The 20,856-nt window shown below is 38.2% G+C and overlaps 1 long non-coding RNA gene across 1 annotated transcript; it reads left to right on the forward strand.

The window, feature by feature from the left end:
- Nucleotides 1-279: 279 nt before the first annotated feature.
- Nucleotides 280-2,100, forward strand: LOC110866321. The gene is made up of 4 exons (XR_002551326.1): nucleotides 280-394; nucleotides 1,084-1,144; nucleotides 1,623-1,663; nucleotides 1,778-2,100. It is a non-coding gene; the product is annotated as an uncharacterized LOC110866321 (long non-coding RNA).
- Nucleotides 2,101-20,856: the final 18,756 nt, after the last annotated feature.

Genomic DNA, 20,856 nt, shown 5'->3' on the forward strand with positions numbered 1-20,856 from the left:
TATGTAGACGGTGGTTATGTTAAGATGGTTTTGACAGCGTTTTGGATTAAAATAAACCAAACCGGCTAGGATGATTGGACCATCCAAAACCAATTTTGCTTATTCTGTACATGTATACCAACTTTTATTCATTTGATATTTAGTACTGTTACGTAACAGTACTGTTAACAGTACTGATACTTTTATTAACAAAAGAGGTATTGGTACCAAATTTATATATGGAATATCAAGAGTTTTTCTTTTTATATATACCTCTTCTACTTTTATGCATATCTCTTCGATCACTTCAAAATTTAAATATGATGCTAAGTTTGTTGACCCTATATCCCTAAGTCCTAACCATCGACATACCAAGAACAACCTCGAGTCCTCAATAATCCAAGAACAACCATCGGTATGTTTTCTTGATCAACCTTCGGTAATTTTTGAGTGATGATGGGTTGTTGCATGCAATTGCTTATTGAATTATAGCCTGTGTTTTCTTTGAATTATGAAGATTACCGATTGAGTGGGTTTAAGTAAGGGCACTTAATGCTTTCATATTTGAAATGTTATGACAAAATTTAGTACAAGTACTCCCATGTTCTCCTATACATCTTTTGATTTTTTAACATGGTAGACATCTCTCGTTTTTTTTATTGTAAAATATGATTTGGTTTATGAGTTAATTGTGTTTTATGTACCTTCTTTGATATATGTTAACCACTGATTATAATGATAAAAGTGTGGGTCATATTAATCAAAGTATTAGGGTTTATAAGGCTATAGGGTGTGGTCATGACCCTCATGACCACCATGACCTTTCACGTCAGTGCCATGTTTGACAAACCTCACATCATGCTGGGAGCCGGGCGTGAACTATTGACCTTTTCTATTGCATCAATGCGGATAGACATTGATGGAGGGTACAAAAACTTACTACGTCAGTTTTCGGTACATACACAATTTAGTCATATGACGAGGGTTAGCTACCCGAGTCATACTTATAATGCTTTTACATGTGAACTTACACTTACACTCTACGCTTAACTAAAACTGTGAACCCACCAACTTTATGTTGACACACTACTACATGCTTTGCAGGTGGTTAGGTACATCATGGGAGCTTGCAGCATTTGGAGTGTCGTGGCTGCAATAAACTATGGTTTTAATTTTACTAAATATTGTGGTTTTTAACTGTTGTCTGGATTTTTACATTTTGCTTCCGCTGTTGATTTGAACTGTGTTTTAGACATTTAAAAACCTAATCGCTAATCGTGTTGATTGTGATGAATTTTAATAACTTTAATAAGTGTTCAACATGGTTAGTGGCTTCATCCTTGTCAGTCACACGCCTCGCGGTAAAACTCCGCATGTGGATTTTAAGGGTGTGACACCTTTGCTCGTGCTTGGCTCGTTTACAAACCGAACCGAGCCAATCGGCTAGTTTACAATCGAGCGAGCATTTTCTAAACAATTTTTGAGCAAGCGGCGAGCGACGACCCCTTTGCCCAGCCCTACAATCAATGTCGTTTCTGGATTAAAAAAATTGTCCTACACAAAAAAACTCCACTTTCCCTTTTGTTCACGTTTACACTCCATTTTTCCTCTATATACGTTGATCATCTCTTCTTTTGTAATAGGGCTTTTTTCCACGGAACAATTGGAGCGATTTCAAATCTAGGTGATGATTTCTTATGTAATATATATTTTTTTCAATTGGATTTTGAGAGTTGACTTCCGTTAGAGGTACTTGTCCTTGCTTTAGAAATAACGTTTTAAACAACTATTTCAACAGAGAATACAATAGGTGAGGCCCCGGCTCTCTATGGAATTTTACATATTCTACCGACTCGAACAATGACGTTCCCTCCATGAGGAGGTTCTACCTTAGCATTGGGTTTTTGGAACAAGTGAAAATGATGGGGTGCAAGTTACCAATACGTTTAACAATTTTGGTGTAAAGTTTAAACATTATTCTATTGGGTTAATTGGTGTATGGCGATCAATACACTTGTTCTGTCTCTGATGCCATGGTTTCTTACTTTGTAACTTGTGTACGATGAGATCCACATGAATATGGAGTCCATATCATGAGAGCATATATGATGAAACTTTGCATATGGGTATTAAACTTACCAAGGACCCCTTCTTGTTGGTTAAAATCGATTTGAGAGAAAAAGAAAAATGGGGAGATGATGAGAAAATGAGAAATACGTCAATTAGAAGCTAGAGAATCAAGTATATTGATTGACAATGATCACTATAATTAGACAATCTTGGTAAGTGTTTCTTAAACCAATAACTTGTGGATTTGAGATGTTTCTTGATTCACCATGATCGCTATAATTAGATCAAGGGCTATAAACACTCATCACCCAATATCTAAATTTGTGCCGATTGATTGTGCTAAAAAATGATGATGAGAGCCCCGATTTTATACTCGATATTAAGTTGCCAAATCGGATCTTAATGTAGCACATATGAGGCTAGAAGATGGATTAGCCCTTTTTCTTAAGATTGATAATCCCATATTCATCACCCATGAAAGTGAGGTCTGTTTTGCTAACGTTCTAATCAGTTGTGAGTATATATATAATCATCGGGTTCTCATGGATGACATGAAGATGGACGAACTAGATGGAGCTGGAGTAGAATTGAGAATGCGCATGTGTTTCATTTCAACACACAACGTGCTTCAAGCTGGCTATAGACTTATTGTCACCGAATATGGGGTACAACCTCATTATAACCTGAAGTCTGCAAAGACTTTTCCAAATCTAGATTACACAATAAACACTAAGGAGTTGCTCCAACCACATTCACGTGCTTTCTCTAGGAGTTGGATGGGGATTATTATAAAATGTTTCGATCCAGAAATTCGGAATAAAGGTGGTTGGACTAGAGAGAGATTGGGACCTTTTCGCTGCTATAAAGGACTATTTCAAATTGCCAGATGTGGATGGTTTCAATTTCATTTTATGATACAATGCAGTAGATGTTGTCGAAAACACAGTAACCACTAGAAGTGCATCTAAATCCAAGCTTCCAGAAGTGTGTGCTCGTACAAAGGCAAAAAGTTTAACACCATCACACTCGACATCATCATTGCTGATGATAATCCAATCACAAGTCTTTGATCCTTTAAAAAGCTTCTTGTTGAGGAGGCTGGTAAGATTGTTTTCCAAGTTTTATAGAATAAACCTTGGAAACAACATAGAGTTCATATTGGTTGCAACTTCAATTAACATCAACTCCATCAGAGACATGTCAAGTCCCTTAGATGGTAGCAGTATTAGGAGCAAGGTGAAGCCTTGATTGCCACTTGATTTCCTTATTATAGTAGGAAACAGTGACCCCGGAACCACCCGCCAACATGCATGATCCAATTGTGGATCATTGAGATTTTGAATGGAAGTATGAGACTTTTGAGGAACTTGAAATTCCAGTTGTGCCTTTTTATTTATCTTTATTTCCTTGAAACTTATCGGTTTTGATGTTTATCTTTTAGTTGGCTGTTTAAAACGGATATGAGTATTATCTAGGGAGATGAAAATGGCTAAGATTTTCTTTTAGCAATTTTCATAAAATAAAATAACCAGGAATGAAAACCTAATTGATGACTGTTGGATAATCGTTGATCATTACTGAGCTCGTGTTTTCATATTATTGAATGTTTTTGTAATGAAGTTGGTTATTTGTTATTGACTAGCAAAGGATTGAACCTTTATTATATGACGATTCAAATAGTGATGTCTAATTAATCGAGAGGGTCTTACTTAGAGTGGGAGATCTTAAATAAATGACTTCTGTTTATCAGTCTAGATATGAAGACACATGACAAAGACAAACACACTTGATATCACTAGTTAAGGGGGGGGGGGAGTCTATTGGTACATAGTATGTGATTATCAATGATTGACAAATTTGATATCACTAGTTAAGGGGGAGTCTGTTGGTGCATGTTTGTGATTATTGCTTTGCAAATCAAGTTTAAGGTTAGGGTTCATGTAAAACCTTACGAGAGGTTTCATGCAAAACCTTAAGAAAAATCACTAGAGGCGGCTAGTTTGATTTCATGACTTATCCAAGCTACATACTTTTGTAATTATTATTTGGGTTGCCTAGCTTTCTAAGGGCTTAAGTTAGAAAGCTCATTAGAAACCGCCTAGCACTACAAATAGGATAGTTTTCCTTACTTTTATGGGTGGTTCTTGGTGTGAGATACCAACCCTAGAGGGAGCTCACTAGGGTTGAGCATGGGACCTAATAGGATAAAGATTTAAACTCTTTCGGTACTTGTAATTTGTGATGATTAACAGAATCTATTTTTTACATATCTATATTCTTTAATCAGAGGGATTCCCCTACCACGCGAGAAGGAATATTGATACTGATTCCGATTTTGATAGCACAGATACCAGTACCGGTTAATGTTTAGGCTTTTGATCGGTATTGGCTAAGTCCTTTACAAAATTGGTATGAAACCAACACTTGGTATAACAATCGACATGTGTTTGACACCAAATGAAAATCATTAAAATGAATATTGGTGTGGTACCGATGTTGTGCAGACGATATCGGTTCGTTTATTCAAGGTATCGATACGGTACTGCACTTTCTATAGCTTACGCTAAAAAATATAATCTATTGCGATTATAACCCTGTCCACAACAAATATATACCTAATCATCGAGAAACCTATAAAAATTAATATCGGTACCGATGTTATTTGGATGACGTTCGATCTTAAACTAAAACTTTTATAGATGTGTAGGTAAAAGCAAACACGTTGCAATGATATATTCAGAATTTTTTAGTGCGTTATATCATAAGATTAGAATGGCAAAAGGATAAACAACATCTTTTTATAACATGCTCCCCACTTACCCGTAGGACTTCTTTTTTCAAATAAAAAATATAGAAGTCACAGGAAAAAAATGTGTGAGAGAGAGATCTAATGAGTGTTTTCAGTGAAAGGTCATTATTGGTGGAATGCAATTGGAGGGTAAGGGGTTAAGATACGATCAAAGTCATCTTTATGAAACCAACTTACAACTTAGTCAATTGTATGTTGCGTATTGACCAATACGTGGCGTATATGGGTTATGCATCAAATTATGTGCAAGCCATAGGCACCGTAAAAAGGTGTTTTTTTTATAAAAATTTCCTTGTACATCATGTTTTGACCAATATGCAACATATAGAGACTGCGTATATCGGGGAGGTTAGTCACACGACCCCCATACGCACACTACGATACGAGATGAGATGATAGGATACTATACTATAGTATGAGGGTATAACATTATATCTTATTATATCGTATTGCATAGTATCGTATCTGACAGTATAGTATAGTTGTCACAGCCCCCGACCCCACCCTGACAGGAGCAGTGAGCATATACAGCAGTGGTACCGGTGTTTATTAAATTCGCAACAGAAAATTTCATCAGGATCGTAGTTAGGAAAATTTCAGAGTTTTAAAACACCAAAGTTTAATATTAAACAACTGGGATAAAATGTCACAGCCCCCGATCCTTGATTCCCGGGAACGGGCGGCCGCGAGCCAGTTTCGGTGGTATCACGTTATTAACCAATTTGGCAGCAGAAATTTTCATCAGGACCGTAGTTAGGAAATATGTTATCAGAGTAAACCACCACATTTTATAATATTAAACACATGGGTAAAAACCCAAGTTTTCAGTATACACCTTTCATAGGAATAAACCCTATTTTATTTAACAAAACATCTATTTTATTCTTAGGTAACTTTATTGCCACTTTTCCAAGCCTTCAGTGCTGTCCAGCTGGCTTCAATTTGGCTTTCATATATTGTTACTTGAAACGCGTTTTTAAAAACATTTTGTCAGTGGGAAATACTGGTGAGTGAATCCCAGTTTAATCAAGTTTAAATAAAAAGTCACAGTGAACAGTATTGAGGGCGCATCCGCAATTACATTTGTTTCCAAGTTATATCAATTACCACCACTCAGTACTGTCGTTCCGACTTATGGTCATGTTACTCCTTTACCAGGTGGTAACAAATTTTGTATACAAAACCCCAAATTTACCGACTGTAATTGTATTCTTACAAATACTCAATATTGCTATTCGCATGGAAAGATATTTAAGGTTTTGTAAAACAGTTAACAAAAGTGGATCAACTCACATTGCTGTCTTAGATTACTCTTTTAGGGTTTCCTGGTGAAAATCTATAAATTACACAAATGCACGTGTGTTAGTATAATAACCCATTTTAACATTAGTAATACCCTCCCCGAGACGGCATTCCAACGACTACGTCGGGCAGAACCACGACAGCCGTTACGGAACCCTAGATCAATCGGGCAGAGTCTCTAATACGTCTCCAGGGATTATAATACTTACATCATAGCAGATCCTCGCTATTTAGGGCGTATAATACCCGGGTATAATAACTCTACTACAGAAATTGTGATTTGAAATTGAAATTGTGAGCGATAGAAAACGAAAGCTGATGCCTTCTATTTATAGGGTCTGATCTTGACTTTCTCGCGGCCCGCGTAAAAGTAAGCTAAGGCTTACGCGGCCCGCGTCAAAGCTAGGTCAACGCGTAGCTTGTCCGGATCACCATTAGGCTTGACACGATGCTGACACGTGGCCGCACCGGGGCTCGCCTGATCATCAAGCTGTCGCGGCCCGCGTAAAGGTTAAGTGTGACCTTACGCGGCCCGCCTAAACTTAAAAATTCTGATTTTTATTTTATTTTTAATTTTATATTGTATTTTGGGGCTCGGTTTTCACGTACGGGATGTAACATAAGACATATTGGGACATTTTAAGATATACTAGGGTGTCGGAAAAATTATCAAGGTTGTCGGTTCAGGGTTGTTATATCCTCCCCACCTTGTTTTAGAGCTCATCCTCGAGATCTACTGGAACAAGTGTGGATATTTCTTTTGCATTTCTGATTCAAGCTCCCATGTGTACTCAGGTCCTCTTTTGGAGTCCCACTTCACTTTGACCAGAACTAATCTCTTATGCTTGAGATTCTTAATTTTCCTATCTTCAATCTGTAGAGGTCTCTCTACAAATTTGAGTTGTTCATTTACCTTTATATCCTTAAGAGGTATTACGAGTGATTCATCAGCTAGGCACTTTTTGAGATTAGATACATGAAATACATCATGTATTCCTGCCATTTCCTCTGGCAGTTGTAGCTGATAGGCTACAGGTCCTATTCTTCTAAAAATCTTGAAAGGTCCAATATACCTGGGACTTAGCTTTCCTCTTTTGATGAATCTTACCACTCATTTCCAAGGAGAGACTTTTAACAACACTTTGTCACCTACTTGGAATTCTAACGGCTTCCGTCTGTTATCAGCGTAGCTCTTCTGTCGATCACGTGCTGCTTTCAGTCGTTCCTTGACTTGAATGATTTTGTCAGTTGTTTCTTGTACTATCCCAGGTCCATATAGTTGTTTTTCCCCAATTTCTGCCCAACAGACTGCGGTTCTGCACTTTTGTCCATAAAGTGCTTCGGGTGGTGCAGCATTGATACTTGTGTGATAACTGTTATTATAAGAAAATTCTATTAAAGGTAAGTGATCGTCCCAATTACCTCCGAAATCAATTACACAAGCTCTAAGCATGTCTTCCATGGTCTGAATTGTCCTTTCACTTTGCCCGTCCGTTTGAGGATGATAAGCGGTGCTTAGATTTAGCTTGGTTCCCATTGCTTTTTGGAAACTTGACCAAAAATGAGAGGTAAAACGGCTATCCCTATCAGAAACAATTGATAAAGGTATTCCATGTAATGAAACAATTTCATTTACATATAATTTGGCTAATTGTTCCATGCTAAAAGTTCCCTTCATTGGTAAGGAATGAGTTGACTTGGTTAGCCTATCTACAATCACCCAGATTGTATCATTACCTTTTCTTGTTTTGGGTAATTTGGTAACAAAATCCATTGTTATTAATTCCCATTTCCAAACTGGCAATTCTAATTGCTGTAATAAACCTGAGGGTTTCTGATGTTCAGCTTTGACTTGTGAGCAAGTCAGACATTTAAAAACATAAGCTACTATATCTTTCTTCATTCCTATCCACCAGAAATTTTTCCTTAAATCCTGGTACATCTTATCACTTCCTGGATGCATCGTATATTTAGATTTATGGGCTTCTTCTAATATACGGTGGCGTAAATTTCCTAATTTAGGTATCCAAATTCTCTTTTTATGGAACCTCCAAATTCCATCTGTTCCTTGTTCTAATTCCTTAACCATTCCTTTTAATTTTTCAGTATCTTCCTTGATTACTGATTCTTGTGCCTTTCTAATTTGATCATTTAAATCTACTTGCAGATTTAATTTAAGAGAACGTGCCCTTTTTGGCTTTTCATGATATTTTCGACTTAAAGCATCTGCCACTACATTTGCTTTTCCTGCATGATACTGAATATCACAATCATAATCACTAAGCATTTCCATCCAGCGTCTTTGTCTCATATTCAACTCTTTTCGCCCGAAAACATATCTTAAGCTTTTATGATCTGTAAATATGGTAAACTTACTACCATAAAGAAAATGTCTCCAAATCTTAAGGGCAAAAATTATGGCTCCTAATTCCAAATCATGGGTTGAATAATTCTCTTCATGATTCTTAAGCTGTCTAGAGGCGTAAGCTATAACCTTTTGACATTGCATCAACACACATCCGTAACCTAATTTAGAAGCATCACAAAAGACTACAAAATCTTCAGTTCCTTTTGGTAAAGCTAGTATGGGTGCATGGGTCAATCTTTGCTTAAGGATTCTAAAAGCTTCTTCTTGTTTTGGTCCCCATTTAAACTTAACAGATTTACAGGTTAACTTAGTTAAAGGAATGACTATTCTAGAAAAATCTCGAATAAATCTTCTATAATAACCGGCCAATCCTAAGAAACTTCTAACCTCGAATGGTGACTCAGGGGATTTCCATTTGGTAATTGCCTTGATCTTTGTTGGATCTACATGAATTCCTTTATGATTCACTAAATGTCCAAGAAATTGTACTTGCTCTAACCAAAACTCGCATTTTGAAAATTTAGCGTAAAGCTTTTCTTTTCTTAATAGACTTAAAAGTACGTGCAAGTGCTTTGCATGTTCCTCTTTACTTTTAGAGTAAATTAGAATATCATCTATGAAGACAATTATGAATTTATCCAAATATGGCTTATATATTCGGCTCATCATGTCCATAAATGCGGCTGGGGCATTGGTTAAACCAAATGGCATAACAGTAAATTCATAATGACCATACCTTGTTCTGAATGCGGTTTTAGGAATATCCTCTTCCTGTACCTTTAATTGATGATATCCTGATCTTAAATCGATTTTAGAGAAAAATCAAGCTCCTTGAAGTTGATCGAACAGATCATCGATTCTCGGTAATCGATACCGATTCTTAATCGTGACTTTGTTCAATTCATGGTAGTCAATGCACATACGCATTGATCCGTCCTTATTTTTAACAAACAATATCGACGCTCCCCATGGCGATGAGCTTGGCTGTATGAATCCTTTCTCCAACAATTCGTCTAATTTCTTCAGTTCCTGCATTTCAGCGGGTGCCAAACGGTAAGGTGCTTTGGCAATCGGCGATGTCCCTGGTAGCAGATGGATTCTGAATTCAACTTCCCTGTCTGGTGGCAGTCCTGGCAATTCCTCTGGAAAGACATCTGAAAACTGGGATACTACTGGAATGTCTTTTAATTCTTTTCCTTTAGTGTTAGTGATTATAGAAATCAAATACACTATAGATCCTTTTCTTATATAACTTGCAGTTTTCATCACAGAGATGAATTTAGTGGATCTAGATGATTTATTTCCTTTAGTTGTGATCTTTTCACCCCTTGGTGATTTTATTTGAATTGACTTTTGATCACATAAAATACTGGCTTTATTGGCTATTAACCAATCCATTCCTAATACAACATCAAATCCAGCCAGATTCATTGGGTAAAGGTTTGCAATAAATTTTTGATTAAAAATTCTATTCTTGCTCCCTGCAAGATTTCAGAAATCCTAACGGTTTCTCCATTCGTTGTCTCTACTAGACATTCTTGTGGTAGTTTAGTTAATGACTGATTTAGAAGTTTGCAAAACGAAGTATTAATAAAACTTTGGTTTGCACCAGAGTCAAATAATACTTTAGCAAAAATATCATTAACTAAAAACGTACCAGCTATGACGTCCGGAATCATCTTGGCTTCATCTGCAGTTAGAACAAATGCTCTAGCATTTTTAGGATTCTTGTTGTTTGCAGCTGGAGCCAATTTTGGACAATTTGGCTTGATGTGACCTTTTTCTCCACAATTGAAGCATATTCGGTTGTTGGCTTTCCTCCTGCAGTCTTCTTCCTTGTGACCTGACATTTTGCAAAAATTGCAATATATGGAGCATTTTCCAGAATGCTTCCTTTTGCAATACTTGCAATAAGGTGCAGATGTAGAACCTATATTCCTACGGTTGAAATTTCCAGAACAGAATTCTTGAGTAAGCCTTTGGGATAAGTTTCTCTTCTGGTCTTCTTCTCTAGTTCGTACCAGTTCATCAGTCAAGGTATTGGCTAGTTCTACAGCTTCTTCTATGGTTTAGGGTCTAGCTGCCTTGACTACATGTCTAATCTCTCCAATTAATCCCCAGATGTAACAGGAGATTAATACCAGTTCAGGTGATGCAAGAGTTGGTACTATTCTAGCATATTCAAAGAATGTGGTAGTGTAACCCTTACTGTCTACCCCGGTCATTCTAAGATTCAGAAACTTATTTGCTATCTGTTCCTTTTCATTGGGAGGGCAAAATTTCCTTTCTACCATGTTTTTGAATTCTTCCCATTCCATGTTATAAATCCTATCACTTCCTCTTGACTGGAGGATAGTGTTCCACCACTCTAGGGCTGCATTTTTAAACAGATTTGAAGCAAACATTATTTTATCTTCCTAAACACATTTGCTTATTTTCAGAACAGCCTCAGTTTTCTCTATCCAGCGTAAGGCTGCAATGGGTCCTTCATTGCCCGAGAATTCTATCGGTTTGCAGGACCAGAATTCTTTGTAAGAACAACCATATGGCATGGTTCTTCTTCTTTTGGGAATGGGCGCTTGAAGTACGAGTCCATTGTTTACGCTGTGTTCCGGTTCAATTGGTCGCTTACTGCTATGCTTACTTTTATTATTTACTTCTTGAACAGTTTGAATAATAAATGGCATTGCATCTATAATTCCCTGTGCCACTATGTGCTGAACGGCACTATTATCCATTTGGTTTCCATTATTGTTTGGATTCTCATTAACCACGTTATTGTTACTCTGGTTATCGTTATTCAGATTATCTTGATTTCCCTCGTCGGCCATCTGAATTTTAAACATTTACCAAATATTAATATCACAAATAATATTTGAGTATAGCTAATCACATGACAAGCACTGTTGGTCAAAAGCGTCGAGTATTGCGACTTTTACTCTATTCATATAGTATGCATCTATTACACACCAGTACTGAATTTAAAATTACAATACCGACTGAAATATAAAGCTACAATACTAATAGTATGCATCCGTAGTGTTTTTTTTTCTAACACATACACACATATATTATTATTATTGTTATTATTATTATTACTACTACCGTTCCTGCCATCACATTCACTGATATGGATTCATCCAAAAATCCATATTGCGCTCGTCGTATTTCCATACGAGACGCTCTCCCACCTGTCGCATTCTCTCACTGCTTTCTAAAATTTCCTCACCGAAAGTCCTAAGTTCTTGTATGTTTTCTGCACTCATTGGGGGTGCAGGTTCTAGGACTGGGTTTGGAATCTGGGGTGCGGGTTCCTGGTATAGAGGGATAGGGGCCTGGTATGGGTAGGGATTCTCTAAGATCTCCCTAATGTATGCATCACTAACGTTATAGGGATCTTGAGGATCTAACCCTGGGTAGGCTCCTAAGTTGGGTATTGGCACATTTTCCTGTATCGGGTTTTGTTGCACATAGTCCCTAACATCGTCCCACCAGGGGTCGTAGTCGTTTGGGTCTAGGGGATTTGGTGCAGGTACCCTAGGTATCTCCTCCGGGTTGTAATCAGGCATTTCTATTTGGTTTTCAGGGTTTTCTAGCTCTATGGGTTGGTCAGGAATCGGTGGTTGTGGTTGGGGTGCTAGCATTTGCTCCAGGTTTGGGTCAGCTGCAGTGGTTGCTAAAATGTGGATATTGGCTATACCCCTATTGAGCATATCCTGGGCATAGGCATCAGTTTCTCTTTTAGCTGCGTCTAACACTCGTTGTTCCTGCAACTTTTTCATACGTTTCCTACGCTCGAGTGCTCCCCTACTGAACCATCCCCTATTTTTATGAGGAAATGGCTTTTTAGATTGAGCCTTAAACACAAAGATTCCTTCTTCTGTATCAGCAGAGTACCCTGAGAGGGCAGGCTGAGAAGAGGAGGTGCCTTCGCTTCTAGGCGAACCTGACAATTGACGATACGCGTCAGATGGTCCTTGGTCGCTCATACTGTAAACTAACAGGTAGTCAGATAACACATAACAAGAAAATACAATTATGCACGTATTTCCGTAATTTATTTCCTAACACTTTGAATTTTGATGTCAGCAAAACACTTCTGTGGCTGAATCAGTGGCATAGCTCTGATACCACCTTCTGTCACAGCCCCCAATCCCTGATTCCCGAGAACGGGCGACCGCGAGCCAGTTTCGGTGGCATCACGTTATTAACCAATTTGGCAGCGGAAATTTTCATCAGGACCATAGTTAGGAAATATGTTATCAGTGTAAACCACCACATTTTTATAATATTAAACACATAGGTAAAAACCCAAGTTTTCAGTATACACATTTCATAGGAATAAATCCTATTTTATTTAACAAAACATCTATTTTATTCTTAGGTAACTTTATTGCCACTTTTCCAAGCCTTCAGTGCTGTCCAGCTGGCTTCTATTTGGCTTTCACATATTGTTACCTGAGACGCGTTTTTAAAAACATTTTTTCAGTGGGAAATACTTGTGAGTGAATCCCAGTTTAATCAAGTTTAAATAAAAAGTCACAGTGAACAGTATTGAGGGCGCATCCGCAATTACATTTGTTTCCAAGTTATATCAATTACCACCACTCGGTACTGTCGTTCCGACTTATGGTCATGTTACTCCTTTACCAGGTGGTAACAAATTTTGTATACAAAACCCCAAATTTACCGACTGTAATTGTATTCTTACAAATACTCAATAATTGCTATTCGCATGGAAAGATATTTAAGGTTTTGTAAAACAGTTAACAAAAGTGGATCAACTCACATTGCTATCTTAGATTACTCTTTTAGGGTTTCCTGGTGAAAATCTATAAATTACACAAATGCACGTGTGTTAGTATAATAACCCATTTTAACATTAGTAATACCCTCCCCGAGACGGCATTCCAACGACTACGTCGGGCAGAACCACGACAGCCGTTACGGAACCCTAGATCAATCGGGCAGAGTCTCTAATACGTCTCCAGGGGTTATAATACTTACATCGTAGCAGAACCTCGCTATTTAGGGGGTATAATACCCGGGTATAATAACTCTACTACAGAAATTGTGATTTGAGATTGAAATTGTGAGCGACGGAAAACGAAAGCTGATGCCTTCTATTTATAGGGTCTGATCTTGACTTTCTCGCGGCCCGCGTAAAATTAAGCTAAGGCTTACGCGGCCCGTGTCAAAGCTAGGTCAACGCGTAGCTTGTCCGGATCACCACTAGGCTTGACACGATGCTGACACGTGGCCGCACCGGGGCTCGCCTGATCATCAAGCTGTCGCGGCCCGCGTAAAGGTTAAGTGTGACCTTACGCGGCCCGCCTAAACTTAAAAATTCTGATTTTTATTTTATTTTTAATGTTATATTGTATTTTGGGGCTCGGTTTTCACATACGGGATGTAATATAAGACATATTGGGACATTTTAAGATATATTAGGGTGTCGAAAAAATTATCAAGGTTGTCGGTTCAGGGTTGTTATATAAAATCCATATTACAAATAAAGGTTTTTATAGGGATAAACCCTATTTTGTCAAAACATAATTTCTTTTCTTTAATCTGGTAACATAGCCACTTTATTAATCTTTTAGTGCTTCATAGCATGTTTCTTTTATTTTCAAAGTAAGTGACCTGAAACGCGTTTAAAAGCATTTTATTAGCGAAAAATACTGGTGAGTTCATTCATTTGTATGAAAAGACACAATGTCATACTTTACAACATTAAGGGTTTTTACATTTGTTTATATCTTTCATTTACTCAACTCAGTATTTGTCACGATGGCAGTTCCTATGACAGTGGTCATATCACTGTTGATCGTTCTTTCAACTAGTGACGCTGGACTAGAGTGTATACAAAACCCCATATACCAACAGTAATTTCATAATACAAAGACTTAATCACTGTAGTTATCACTAGTATAAACATTTAGGGTTTTGAAAGCATTTAATAAAAATAAAATGACTCACTTTGTAGATTTTGGGTTTAGATTACTATAGCCTCCTGGTATTAAGCCTGGGTTCCTAATAAACACACAATGCAACATATATTAGTGTATTAACCCAAATCAAACTTTAACGATAATCACGAGATCAAAACCCCAGCGTAGTTAACAAAGTATAGTCTTAACCAGGCAGCACTTTGACATCCGTTGATGGGTTTCAGATCGAATGGACAGGGTATCATACCAGTGATCGGGGTCTAATACATGTTTACGGCACAGAGTTTTGAATATAATAGTTTAGAGTGTTTGCAGAGAGTTTGAAAGATCAAAAGAAGTGAACGATATTAAATGAGTAGGCTCTGCTCAATTTATAGCTAAATTTAAGGCCTTTCACACCCCGCGATAGGACAAGGCTTCCCGGTCGCGGCCCGCGAGGGTGTCAATCTTATCCAGACGGAATCTAGGCCTCTCGCGACCCACAGATGGTTTCTTAAGGGTCGCTCGTGGCCCGCAAGGAAGTCATGCTAGGGCATAGGTGGCATGACTCAGTGGGCTAGGCATGACACGTGGATGACATGTGGCCTACACGTGTCTCTGGCGAATCTCAGTCCTCTCGCGCCTCGCGGAGAACCCTTATGGGTCTGTCGCAGCCCGCGAGAAGCAAACTTTTTTAACTCTTTTCGTTTCAAATTTAAATTTGTCAATATGGGTTCGGATGTTGTGGGATTATTTTTAGAGTTGTTACATTCTCCCCACCTTGTTTTAAATCTCGTCCTCGAGATTCACTAAAACAAGTATGCGTATTTTCTCCTCATCTCTGATTCTAACTCCCAAGTGTATTCTAGTCCTCTTTTTGAATCCCAGTTTACTTTCACTAGAACTAATCTCTTATGCTTGAGATTCTTGATTTTCCTATCTTCAATTTGTAGAGGCTTCTCAAAATATTTTCGTTTCTCATTTACCTCTATGTCTTGAAGTGGTACTATCAATGATTCATCAGCAAAACATTTCTTTAGGTTACATACATGAAACACATCATGTACACCCGCCCTTTCTTCGGGTAACTGTAGCTGATAAGCTACTCGGCTAATTCGCTTGAGAATTTTAAATGGTGCAACATACCTTGGGCTTAACTTTCCTTTCTTACCAAATTTGACGATTCCTTTCCAAGGTGAAATTTTTGTGACACTTTGTCTCCAACTTGAAATTTTAATGGCTTTCATCGATTATCTGCATAACTCTTTTGACGATCTCGGGTTGTTTTCAGTATTTCCCTAACTTGAATTATTTTGTGAGTCGTTTCTTGTACAATTTCAGGTCCTGACAATTGCTTTTCTCCTATTTCGGCCCAACACACAGATGTTATGCATTTTCACCCTTAGAGTGCTTCACATGGGCTAAAATTAATGCTTGTATGATAACTATTGTCATAAGAGAATTCTATTAATGACAAGTGATCTTCTCAATTTCCTCCAAAATCTATTACACAGGCTCTGAGCATGTCTTCCAAAGTCTGAATTGTCCTTTCATTTTATCTATCTGTTTGATGGTGATAAGCTGTACTTAAATTTAGTCGGGTTCCCATGGCGTTTTGGAAACTTGCCCAGAAATGAGAAGTAAAACGACTATCTCTGTCGGACACAATGAATAAAGGGGCTCCATGTAATGAGACTATTTCATCCACATATAGTTTAGCTAAACGTTCCATACTGAAGGTTTCTTTCATTGGTAAGAAATGTGTAGATTTAGTCAATCTATCCACAATCACCCAGATTATGTCATTTCCTTTTCGTGTTTTGGGTAGTTTGGTAACAATATCCATTGTTATCAGTTCTCATTTCCAAACTGGCATCTCCAATTGCTGAAGTAAACCTAAAGGTTTCCGATGTTCAGTTTTAACTTGTGAACAAGTTAAACCTTTAGAAACATAACTTGGTATGTCCTTTTTCATTCTATCCACCAGAAATTTTTCTTCAGACCTTGATACATCTTGTTACTTCCAGGATGCATCGTATACTTGGATTTATGAGCTTCTTCTAGAATTCGGTTTCGTAAATTTCCTTGGATAGGTACCCAAATTCTTTTCTAATGGAATTTCCAAATTCCAACGGTTTCGTAACTTGCTATACAGGACAAAGCTTCCCGGTCGCGGCCAGCGAGGGTGTCAATCTTATCTAGACGGAATCTAGGTCTCTCGCGACCCACGAAGGGTTTCTTAAGGATCACTCGCGGCCCGCGAGGAAGTCATGCAAGGGCATAGGTAGCATGACTCAATTAGGGATGGCAATCAAACCCGAACCCGCTGGGTAAACCCGAAACCCGACATATTTGGGACGAGTTTGGGTTCGGTTAATTGGATTTGGGACGGGTTTGGGAATAGTTTTTATTTTTTTCGCGGGTTTGGGACGAGTTTGGGATTTAGTGATATACCCATTTACCTGACCCAATTACCCGATAAAGTGTACCCGTTTACCCGATTGTATACCCGATATAATTTCTTTTATATTATTAAATATGTATATATGTGATACATCCATTTTTTACACATATAAGTATTCTATTCCGTATACATTGTAGTTATTTGATATATATTTTTATAATGACAATACAAAATGTAACCGGTTAGTAGTTACCCGATAAATACCCAATGGGTTTTGAGATGAGTATACCCAACTAGTAATCTTTTTAAATTAACGGGTTTACCCAAAACCCGCGGGTATACCCGATACCCGATGGGTATTTACCCGCTAGAAACCCGATGGATTTTGGGACAGGTTTGGGACAAGCTTATCTAACCGGGTTTGGGTTTGGGATTACCTAAACCCGTCCCAAACCCGACCCATTGCCATCCCTAGACTCAATGGGCTAGGCATGGCACGTGGATGACACATGGTCTACACGTGTCTCTGGCGAATCTCAGTCCTCTCACGCCCCATGGAGAACCCTTATGGGTTTGTTGCGGCCCGCGAGAAACGACTTTTTTTAACTCTTTTCGTTTCAGATTTGAATTTTGTCAGTATGGGTTCCATTTGTTGTGGGATTATTTTGAGAGTTGTTACATTCTCCCCACCTTGTTTTAAATCTCATCCTTGAGATTCACTGAAACAAATATGGGTATTTTCTCCTTATCTCTGATTCTAACTCCCAAGTGTATTCTGGTCCTCTTTTTGAATCCCAGTTTACTTTGACCAGAACTAATATCCTGTGCTTGAGATTCTTGATTTTCCTATCTTCAATTTGTAGAGGCTTCTCAAAAAATTTCAGTTTCTCATTTACCTCTATGTCTTGAAGGGGTACAATCAACGATTTATCAGCTAAACATTTCTTTAGGTTACATACATTAAAAAACATCATGTACACCCGCCCTTTCTTCGGGTAACTGTAGCTGATAAGCTACTAGGCCAATTCGCTTGAGAATTTTCAATGGTCCAACATACCTTGGGCTTAACTTTCCTTTCTTACCAAATCTGACGATTCCTTTAGAAGGTGAAATTTTTAGTAACACTTTGTCTCTAACTTGAAATTTTATTGGCTTTCGTAGATTATCTGCATAACTCTGTTGATGATTTCTGACTGTCTTAAGTCTTTCCCTAACTTGAATTATTTTGTCAGCCGTTTCTTGTACAATTGGGGGGGGGGATATTCCACGGTCCTCCCAACCGCCGAGGTGATCCCACCTCGCAGACCGCCACCCAGCAAGCCTAAGTCTGGGGGTAAATCCGCTACCGTAGGGGCATTGGGAACGAGCAAGACTCGAACCCGCCACCTCCGGGTTAGAATGCGGGCTGGTGGCCATTGGGCTGACACCCAATGGTTTCCGTTTCTTGTACAATTTCAGGTCCCGACAATTGCTTTTTTCCTATTTCAGCCCAACACACAGGTGTTATGCATTTTCGTCCTTAGAGTGCTTCAAATAGGGCAAAATTAGTGCTTGTATGATAACTATTGTTATATGAGAATTCTATTAATGATCGTCCCAATTTCCTCCAAAATCTATTACACAGGCTCTGAGCATGTCTTCCAAAGTCTGAGTTGTCCTTTCACTTTGTTCATCTATTTGATGGTGATAAGCTGTACTTAAATTTAGTCGGGATCCCATGGCTTTTTGGAAACTTGCCCAAAAATGAGAAGTAAAACGACTATCTCTGTCGGACACAATGGATAAAGGGACTCCATGTAATGAGATTATTTCATCCACATATAGTTTAGCTAAACGTTCCATACTGAGGGTTTCCTCATTGGTAAGAAATGTGCAGATTTAGTCAATCTATCCACAATCACTCAGATTGTGTCATTACCTTTTTGTGTTTTGGGTAGTTTGGTAACAAAATCAATTGTTATCAATTCTCATTCCCAAACTGGCATCTCCAATTGCTGAAGTAAACCTAAATGTTTCTGATGTTCAGCTTTAAGTTGTAAACAAGTTAAAGATTTAGAAACATAACTTGCTATCTCCTTTTTCATTCCTATCCACCAGAAATTTTTCTTCAGACCTTGATACATCTTGTTACTTCTAGGATGCATCGTATACTTGGATTTATGAGCTTCTTCTGTGACAACCGATAATTTACGCCCTTAATTACATGATTAACAAGCGATTAACGCGACAATAAATAGTGTTTACGATGCTAATTAACCTAACCAGGCCCTTTGAGAGCCCAAGAACGTTTATTCGAAAATACAGTGCGCGTGTGGTGATTTACAGGAAAAACTGAAACCGAACAGAATACTGACAACGCCGAGAAATACGGATTTTCTACGAATATTCTATATTTAAGAGTTAACGTTGTGAATTTATTTCGCTTCCGTACATCGCAAAACGCACACAAGAACGAGAAAACGCGACTGCAGAAAACGTACCGGTAACGAAACGGAAGCATCAGACACGCGCGTTACCTTCGAAACTTAGATATTTCGATATATATTGTTTCGTAATTTAATTTTAACAATCATAGTTGAAACCGGATTCGATAAACGGTTAAAGTGACAAATAAACGCAACTTTATGCGATTTTTATCGGGATTAACGAACAAACGTGCAATCACGACTACCGACACCATATCACGTCTTTCGAAAATTAAGACGAAAATTTACGACAGATATTAGAAAAACGGGTTTCGAAAACGGGTTCGTAGGAACGAGCGGGGCACTTTACACACAACTTTGGGCTTGTGGGCCTTGGGCCCAAGCCCAAAGCCCACTTCTCATGACATTAATATAAAAGGGGGTCCAACCCCTTAATTCTTGTTCATTTTAAACAAGCAGACAACAAACAAGCATCACCCGATGCTCTCTCTTTCTCTCTCGACTGAACTCCGGCAACCGGAGCAAAATCCGGCCATCCGGTGCCGGTTTTCGGCCAGATCACACACACAAACAAACCCCACACTGTGACATCTGTGCTTGTAATCATTGTAAACAGTTCAGTTATCAATGAAATAAAGTTATTTGATCCCTATGTTTGTTTGTTTATGTTTGATGTTTTTTCATGTTTTGACTTTTAAACACACCCTAAATATCCTTTACATATCTTAGAAATAGGCTTTGAGGGGTTCGGTGTGCTAAAATAAACTTTTGGGTCATTCAGGGACTAAAAGCGTCAAAAAGTGCATAAGTTTGCATTTTCGCGCATAACTTACGTTCTGAATACATCCGGACATCCAAAAATTTATGTAATCATTAAAATATTATGTTTTAATGATTGGCTTGTTAAAAATCCATTCGTCGCGCAATTTGGACCGTTTTTGCGTCCGTTACGACTTCCGTCGTAATTAACCGAACAACGCAATCGTACGGCCAAACGAACCGACATCCGAGATATTTTTGAGCACATTTTAAGTTCCCTATACTTTAACTTCATTTTTGAGCTTTGAAATGGGGTTAACGGGGCTTAAACGTGTCAAAAATGGGCCGAAATGCATGTTTCTCAAGTGCAGGGACCATTTTGCAATTTCTGGAAAGTATCAGACCTGCAAGGTCCTTACGGACCGTAAGACCTACTCCATACGGTCCGTAAGCAGGTCCCAGTTCAGCAGAAATCATTTTTAATAAAACCCAGCTGCTCCTTGGTTTTGCAAATGGTTTTAAGGTTCCTATGGGCTGGTTTTAAGGTCCCATGGTTTCACAAAATCAGTGGGCATGAGGTGTATGGCTAAGATTGAAGCTCGGTTTTCGATAAACGATTCTAACGGTTGTGCGAAAACTATAAATACCCCCACCCATTTCATTCTTTCCCCACTTGAATTCTGAGATTTTCTCTAAGTTGAAGTGTAGAACACTTCATACCTGAGAAATACTTGGAATATCAATCTTGCGGGGACCTTCTGTAAGTATTCTTTCGCGTTTTTCGTTCGTTTTAGCGTTAAAGTCAAACT

Source organism: Helianthus annuus, chromosome 7, assembly GCF_002127325.2.
Source record: "Helianthus annuus cultivar XRQ/B chromosome 7, HanXRQr2.0-SUNRISE, whole genome shotgun sequence".
NCBI lineage: Eukaryota > Viridiplantae > Streptophyta > Magnoliopsida > Asterales > Asteraceae > Helianthus > Helianthus annuus.